Here is an 8840-nt window from a genome sequence, read left to right as displayed (position 1 = left end):
GTCCTATCTGCTAGGCATGCACTGTGTGGCTTACTTAATCTAGTATACAGTAGGAGCTCGTTAAACACATGAAGGAGGTCATGAGGCCTAATGGAATGAATTTTGGAGTCTGGCACACTGGGAAGGGTTAAACCTAAACTCCGATCCTACTAGCTGTGTGACCCATTCAAATGACTCATCATCACAGTCTCACCTTTACATTGGGTGTGATATGAAGTCTGTCCAGGGGAGTTGACTGAATACTTAGTCACTGCATAAAAAATGTTAGTTCTTTTCCACCGCTGTTTACTCATTCGTTTTACAACTGCTCAACTTTGTTCTGGTCCAGCAAGACTCTCTTGTACAACCCCCAACAGCTCCATGCCAGTCCCTGCCCAGGGTCCAGCCTTGTCTTAGTGAACATTCATCCCCCTGACTCAGGCTGCTGCTTAGAAATTCTGTTTCGGTTGCAGTTCCATTGTGTGGAGCCAGTACTACAACTTGTAAGTAGAATTCCAGGAAAGGCAAAGCCCTCGAGATACCTCTACTTGGCTGAATCTGTGCTCTGTAACCCTTCTCTTCTCTGCATCCAAAGCACATTCTTTTTTTTATTATTATATTTTAAGTTTTAGGGTACATGTGCACAACGTGCAGGTTTGTTACATATGTATACATGTGCCATGTTGGTGCACTGCACCCATTAACTCGTCATTAGGAGATATACCAAAGCACATTCTAATTCTGCTGAGGAGATTCCTTCTGGGTTGTTTCCATGCAGCTGGGGGTACCAAAAGCAGCCCCAATTCTTAATGTATAGTACAGATGACACGTGTTTTGACTTACAGCATGTATTGTCTGCTTTGCTGAGTCAAAAAACATGTAAAAGTTTTTGGTTAAGCTATTCACGACATTGCATTTGGAGGGCATGGAGCTCAGTGTGAGACGACCAAAAGACACAGTGTGGTGACAAGCTGGAGGTCATGATGCTTTTTATTTCTGATTGTGGTGTGGATGGGTATGGGGTGGCTCCACGCAAGTCACTTACTCTCTCTGGGCTTTCAGATGCAGCTTAGTATAGAGGGTGGAATTAGGCTAACCAGTATCTGCTGTGTGGCTTTGGACAAGTTAATTAGTCTCTTTGAGCCTCAGTTGTGAAATGGAGATGGCAACAACATATAATAACAGAACTGTTGTGGGAATTAATAAAGATAAGGTTCAGAATTCTTAACACAGCATAGCAGACACTGTGGGTGTCCCTCCACCCCTCATCCCACTGTCTGTACACTGACAGCTATCTGTGTATTTCTTCTGTGGCGGCGGGAGTGGGGGGGCCTTGCCTTGGGAGGGTGCTCAGTGTATGTGTATGGCAGGCTGCAAGGCTGGGTGATACGGTTTGGCTGTGTCCCCACCCCAAATCCCCATAATCCCCAGGCGTCAAAGGAGAGACCAGGTGGAGGTAATTGAATCATGGGGGGCCAGTTTCCCCCATGCTGTTTTCGTGATACTGAGTGAATTCTCATTGCACCTGATGGTTTTTTGTTTGGTAGTTCCTCCTGCGTTCATTTCTCTTCCTGCTGCCTTGTGAAGAAGGTGTCTGGCTTCCCCTTCACCTTCTACTGTGATTGCAAGTTGCCTGAGGATTCCCTAGCCATATGAAACTGTGAGTCAATTAAACCTCTTTTCTTTATAATTACCCAGTCTTGGGCAGTTCTTAACAGCAGTGTGAGAGCAGACTAATAACTGGAAGTGCCAAGGATTTAATGTACCATGAGTTACCCCAACTAACATGGGGAGGGAGTTGGGGCAGCCTCCTCCCCGCTCAGTGGGGAACCCTGAGATGTGCTCCATGCAGTATCTCAGAGACACACAGTGGAAATGAGCTCCAATTGCCCACAGAGGTAGCTGCTCATCGATGTGCTCTTATTGGTTTGCCTCTATTCCCTGTCTTACTCTGCCTTACAATGCTCCCTGTGATCACATCCCAAATAAACTCTGTAACCAAATCCTCATCTCAGGCTATGCTTTTGGGAGGACTCTGACTCATGCCTGCTGTTGGTAGTGAAATGTGAAAGCACTTTGAAAATGATAACACACTCTCCACACACATTCATTCCATCTCTACAGACCTGTATGCTACTGTTACTATTCAGCCAGCATCACCTACAGATAAATTTCTAAGTACCCTGCAACAAACTGGTTACAGCTGGTGATATAATTGTAGCATGGGTCTCTTTTTGAGGCCTGAATTGGGCATGCATGGGCATTGCAGGTGTGGAGGTTTTGGCTAAGTTCTAAATTTGGTTTGGATACATTATTATTTAGATATTTTTGATCAAAAATCCTTTTATGATGGTGTATACATAAATTTGGTTTTGTTACGTGTGTGTATTGGGGGGTAATTGGTCACAAATTATTTTAAGAGCCTGGGAAAGATGAGAGTGGGAAGAGCGTTATCCATGTGGGAGATGGCTGATTAAAGATGCCATAAATGGTTGGGCATGGTGGTTCACGCCTGTAATCCCAGTGCTTTGGGAGGCCAAGGTGGGCGGATCACAAGGTCAAGAGATCGAGACCATCCTGGCCAATGTGGTGAAACCCCATCTCTACTAAAAATACAAAAATTAACTGGGTGTGGTGGTGTGCGCCGGTAGTCCCAGCTACCTGGGAGGCTGAGGCCGGACAATTGCTTGAATCCGGGAAGCGGAGGTTGCAGTGAGCCAAGATGGCGCCACTGCACTCCAGCCTGGTAACAGAGCAAGACTCTGTCTCAAAAAAAAAAAAAAAGAAAAGCCACAATTTTCTCTCCCATTGAGAGGTGAGGTCTAATTTCCCTCCCCTTGGGTTTGTGCTGGTGTTGCTTACTTGCATTCAGTAGGATGTGCAGAGTGCTCCTGTGTGACTTCAGAGGCTTGGCCAGGAGAAGGCCTGCAGCTTCCTAACAGGTCTATTGGAACCCTTGCTCTTGGACACTGCTTCTCGGACTTCCTCTCTCAGAATCCAGCTTCCATGCTGAGAGAACCCCAGTCCCCATGGAGAGGCCATGTGGGAATGCTCTGAGTGACAGTCCTGGCTGAGCTCTCAGCCTACTGCCAGCATCAACTACCAGTCATATGAGTGAGATATTTTGGACATCAGCCCTATTGAGCCTTCAGACAACTTCAGCCCCAGTCAAAATTCAGCTGCAATATTGGAGAGATCTCCAGCCAGAACCCCCAGCTAAGCTCTTCCTGAATTGTGGACTCACAAAATCATGAACGTGATAATAGTGTTGCTTTGAGTCTCTAGTTTTGGGGTAACTTGTTCTGCATTGGTAGCTAACTAGAAGAGGAAGGAAGAGATGTGTGGAGTGGAGTTGGAGTCATACCATAGAAACGTAATCTATTTAAAGTATGCACATTTGGTTGTGTATGTGTTTGCGGGGTGCAGAGAGAGAGAGAGAGAGAGAGAGAGAGCACTTGATTGAGCAACTTAAGTTGTGTGGACAGTTCCACTCCTCATTCTATCAGTGGAAATTTTCCCAGAGTGAGGGTCACATGGATGATGTGAATCTTCCTTTTGGTGAGTTGTTCTCAGTTATTACATGTCTCCCCCCTTGCCACACTGGACGTGATTCTGGCACTCAAAATTAAAGATTTTCACATGTAGGGCCCCCTAAAAGCAGGCTGGCTTTTTTATCTGGTCCTTGACCATGGAAGTTCTTTTTTATTATTATACTTCAAGTTCTAGGGTACATCTGCACAACGTGCAGGTTTGATACATAGGTATATATGTGCCATGTTGGTTTGCTGCACTGATTAACTCGTCATTTACATTAGGTATTTCACCTAATGCTATCCCTCCCCCAGCCCCCAGCCCCCAACAGGCCCCAGTGTGTGGTGATGTTCCCCACCCTGTGTCCAAGTGATTTTGTTGTTCAATTCCCATCTATGAGTGAGAACATGTAGTGTTTGATTTTCTGTCCTTGTGATAGTTTGCTGAGAATGATGGTTTCCAGCTTCATCCATGTCCCTACAAAGGACATGAACTCATCCTTTTTTATGGCTGTATAGTATTCCAGACCATGGAAGTTTTAATTTGCTCTTAAATGAAAAAAAAATATGATGGTGTTGGGCTTTTTGGGAGATGGTTTGCTAATCTTTAGTATGCTGCTTTCCAAAGAGAAGTTCAATATGAAATTTTAGGCTTATGATCTGAATTCAGAATGTAGCCCTAGGATAAAATGGCAGGATGGATTATATTTCTTTGTATTCACCAAAGTACCTATAGAGTAGATGTTTGATAAATATTGGTTGGTAACATTGGTTAGGTCCTAGAAAGAGCCCTTTAAGCAGATTCACAGTGACAGTGTTGACTGATTGCCACAATCCACCATTGTTAATTTGCAATAGGGACTTTGAAGGCTTCTCCATTTGAATACCTTTCATTTGAACTGGAATTTTTCTGTATTAGATAAAACTTTGACCACTGCCAAGAATGTGTGCCAAAGATGGGGTAGTAGTATGAAGGGGTAGAATTGTGTAGAAACCAACTGCAATACTTACTGGAATCTTCTAAGAAAGGATATAGAATGCAGACATCACCTTTACTGTCATGGAGTTAACAGGTTGGTTAAGAAGGCAGATGGAGAACAGTATTGACAAATGTGATGAGTCTTATCCAAAGTGTTGCTATGGGCGCATTGAGGAACAGATTTAACTTTATCTAGGAGGTAAAGGAAAGTTGCTCTAAAAAAATGACTCTGAAGGGTGAGAAGATATTAACTAGGTGAGGAGAAACAGGGAAATGTTATTTTAGGCAGAAAAACACACATGTGTAGTCTATAGCAAGGGATGACAAACATTTTCTGTCTAAGGTCAGGCAGGTAATATTTTAGGCTTTGTGGGTCCTATGGTCTATCATAACTACTCTGCTATTGTAGCATGAAAACAGCTTGAGACAACGTGAAAATGAATGGACATGGCTGTGTTTCAATGAAACTTCATTTGCAAAAACAAGTGGTGGGCCAGATTTGGCTCAAGAGTCATAGTTAATCAACTCCTGCTGTAACCCCGTGAAGCAAGTAACATCACTTCCATTTTATAGATGAGGAAATGGAGGCCTAATAGCACAGCACCGGTAAGCAGCAGAGCTGAAATTGAAATTATAATGAAAGTCCAGTTCATTATAATTCCAAACCTGTGCTCTTTCATCATAGTATCCACCTCCTTTCTAAAATATCTTTTCAAAGTTTCTATCAGAACAGCAGAGCCATGTGACTGTCAATCACAAAAATGCCCAGTACATTTTACTACCCTGCCAAAAACAGTGGCTAGAAGGAATGGCTAAATGGTGGGTGTTAAGTACCCTTCAGGCTCTATACAGATTATTCCATGTGTATTTATCTTGCAATATGTATTATTTTCATTCTTTGGTAATTTTTTATCTCTTTTGTGGTTTGCTATGCTATCGATGAATGACACAATCCAGCCATCATTTCAAGAGTTCTGAGAATCAAGTGTTTCCTCTGGCACAGCACTTCATCTGTTATTAATACTAATATGAAAATGTTTTAGGAAGTTTTAGTGTTTGCAGGCATCTTGTTTCTTTGTTGGATGTCTGGGAAAGATCAGAATGTGCAGTGCTAGCATTGTTGGAGTCCTTTGTTCCACATTAATAGTCTACTTTGACGTTCTCTAAGGTAGGCATGTTATGTCATATGGCCCGGGTTACTTGGTTTATAGCATTTTACAATGGATTTTTATTCATCTTTAGATAGTTCTTCTAAGGATTCCCTGGCCCTTTGGATATTAAGTTATAAATATTTCAACATGCATCTTGGGGATGAGCGAATGGGTAGTGTCTAGATGGCAGTCATTGAGGCAGTGCTTGGGCTTCCTGCTAGTTGGAGCGGGGAACGAGTAACAACAATTATCACTTCAGCTTCAAAATCCTGGGGCCAGGATGGTGGTGCATTCAATCTCAGAATATCTGTCAACTCTGTGCAGTTTCAGGGTGATCTAGGCACTTTCTTCTCTGTCTCTCTGAGCTCATTTTTTCATTCAACAAGTATTTGTTAAGTCTGTATACATCCGGCATTGTGCGAGATATTGGGCAAGAACAAACAGCTGCTTGTTCTTACGGAGCTTACGTTATAGTAGAGGAGACAGATATCAGAGAATTACGTTGATGAATGCATATTTGTAAACTCAGTTTTTCATATTTGTAAACTGAGTATTTCAGTTTCTGAAATAAAGAAACACAGTACTGGAAAGCAGCTTGTCTCAGACTGGGTGGTCAGGGAAGATTCCCTGAGAGAATGCTTAGGCTGGAATTGAAGGGATAAATAAGGGGTAAAAACTAGCTGAAGGTGGGACATTCCAGATATTCCAGAAAGAGAGACGAGCAAGAGCAAAGACGGCAACAAATTGAAAGAAGGCCAGTGGGCTCCAAGCATGCCTCCCTCCTCCCGGAGTGAGTTACCCTTCTCTAAGAATCACTGGAAAGCCTGTCCCTGGTCCTGCTATTGGATGCCTGGCGAGGATCCTGTAAAACTAGGTGAGGATTTTCTTTCCCAGTTCATTCACTCAGCACCTGTTCACACTCCCAGACTAGATGATAATACCCATAAGAAGAGTGTGTGAAACACTCTTCTACCTGGCAGGGGCCTGGGACTTAGAGCTTCAGCTGATGAAGAATTTCCTAGGATCTTGAGTTGGACTGCAGGATGTGGTGCCCTCAGCTAATTTTAAGGTGGCCTCTGACAGACTGTTCAAATGAATCTTCAGTTCAGAAGGGCTGGGAAGAAACTGAGGAACATGGGCATACCTCGCTTTATTGTGCTGCACTTGTGGTGCCTCACAGATAATTGCATTTTTAAAAATAAGCTGGAAGTTTGTGGCAACCCTATGTCCAGCAAGTCTATTGGCACTATTCTTCTGCCAGCATGTGCCATGTGCTAACTTCATGTCTCTGTCACATTTTGGTAATTCTTGAAATATTTCTAACTTTCTCATTATTATTATATCTATGATCAGGGATCTTTGATGTTACTATTGTAATTGTTTGGGGGCACCACGAACAGTGCCCATTTAAGATGACAAGTTTAATCCATAAATGTGTGTGTTCTGACTGCTCCACTGACTGGCTTTTCCCCTTTCTCTCTTCCTCTCTTCAGGCATCTCTATTTCCTGAGACCCAGGGATATTTAAATTAGACCAATTAATAATTTTACAGTGGCCTCTAAGTGTTCAATGGACAGGAGAGTGACACATCTCTCACTTTAAATCACAAGCTAGAAATGACTAAACTTAGTAAGGAAGGCATGTCAAAAGCCAAGATAGGCAGAAAAGAATGCCTCTTGTGCCAAACAGCCTAGTTGTGAGTGCAAAGAAAAAATTCTTGAAGAAATTAAAAGTGCTACTCCAGAGAACACAAAAATGGCAAGAAAGCAAAACAACCTAATTGCTGATATGGAGAAAGTTTTAGTGGTCTACACAGAAGATCAAAGCAGCCACATCCTTCCCTTAAGCCAAAGCCTAATCCAGAGCAAAGCCCTAACTCTCTTCAAATCTGTGAAGGCTGAGAGAGGTGAAGAAGCTGCAGAAGACAAATGTGAACCTAGCAGATATTTATTTATAAGGTTTAAGGAAAGAAACTGACTCTATAACATAGTGCAAGGTGAAGCAGCAGCAAGTGCAGCAAGAAGCTGCAGCAAGAAGCTGCAGCAAGTTATCCAGAAGACCCTGCTAAGATCATTGATGAAGGTGGCTACACTAAAAAACAGGTTTTCAATGTAGACAGAACAGTCTTATATTGGAGGAAGATGTCATGTAGGACTTTCATAGCTAGAGAAGAGAAGTCAATTCCTGGCTTCAAAGCTTCAAAGACAGGCTGATTCTCTTGTCAGGGGCTAAGGCATCTAGTGACTTTAAGTTAAAACCAACACTCATTTACCATTCCAAAAATTCCAGGGCCCTTAAGAATTAGTCTAAATCTACTCTGCCTGTGCTTTATAAATGGAACAACAAAGCCTGGATAAAAAACACATCTGTTTACATCATAGTTTGATGTATATTTTAAACCTGCTGTTGAGACCCATTGCATAGAAAAAAAAAAAAGATTCCTGGCTGGGTGTGGGGGCTCATGCCTGTAATCCCAGCATTTTGGGAGGCTGAGGTGGGCAGATCACTTGAGGTCAGCAGTTCAAGAGCAGCCTAGCCAATATGGCAAAATTCCATCTCTACTAAAAATAAAAAAATTAGCTGGGTGTGGTAGTGCATGCCTGTAATTCTAGCTACTTGGGAGCCTGAGGCACAAGAATCGCTTGAACTCAGGAGGTAAAGGTTGCAGTGAGCTGAGATCGTGCCACTGCACTCCAGCCTGGGTGATGGAGTGAGACTCTGTCTCAAAAAGAAAAAAAAAAAAGATTCCTTTCAAAATATTACTCCTTGACAATGCACCTGCTCATCCAAGAGCTCTGATGAAGATGTACGTAAAGATTAATGTTGTTTTCATGCTCTTCAGCAAAACATTCATTCTGCAGCCCACAGATTAAGAAGTAATTGACTTTTAAGTCTTAGTATTTATTTTTTTGAGACGGAGTCTCCCTCTGTCGCCCAGGCTGGAGTGCAGTGGCGCGATCTCGGCTCACTGCAAACTCCGCCTCCCGGGTTCACGCCATTCTCCTGCCTCAGCCTCCAGAGTAGCTGGGACTACAGGCACCCGCCACCACGCCTGGCTAATTTTTAAATATTTTTAATAGAGACGGGGTTTCACCATGTTAGCCAGGATGGTCTTGATCTCCGGACCTCGTGATCCACCCGCCTCGGCCTCCCAAAGTGCTGGGATTACAGGAGTGAGCCACCACGCCCGGCCAAGTCTTA

The 8840-nt window shown here is 43.1% G+C and overlaps 1 long non-coding RNA gene across 1 annotated transcript in view; it reads left to right on the top strand.

Moving 5' to 3' along the window:
* The first annotated feature begins 432 nt into the window (after positions 1–432).
* Positions 433–8840, top strand: part of LOC116812700 (uncharacterized) — a 162003-nt gene continuing 153595 nt past the window's right edge. The window contains exons 1-2 of the long non-coding RNA XR_004370755.1: positions 433–482; positions 1527–1639. This is a non-coding gene — a long non-coding RNA (uncharacterized LOC116812700). The remainder of the gene's footprint in view (positions 483–1526; positions 1640–8840) is intronic.

This window comes from Hylobates moloch, unplaced genomic scaffold (genome assembly GCF_009828535.3).
Source record: "Hylobates moloch isolate HMO894 unplaced genomic scaffold, HMol_V3 SCAFFOLD_9, whole genome shotgun sequence".
NCBI lineage: Eukaryota > Metazoa > Chordata > Mammalia > Primates > Hylobatidae > Hylobates > Hylobates moloch.
The sequence above is the reverse complement of the archived record's forward strand: the minus strand, read 5'-3'. Positions and strand labels throughout refer to the sequence as shown.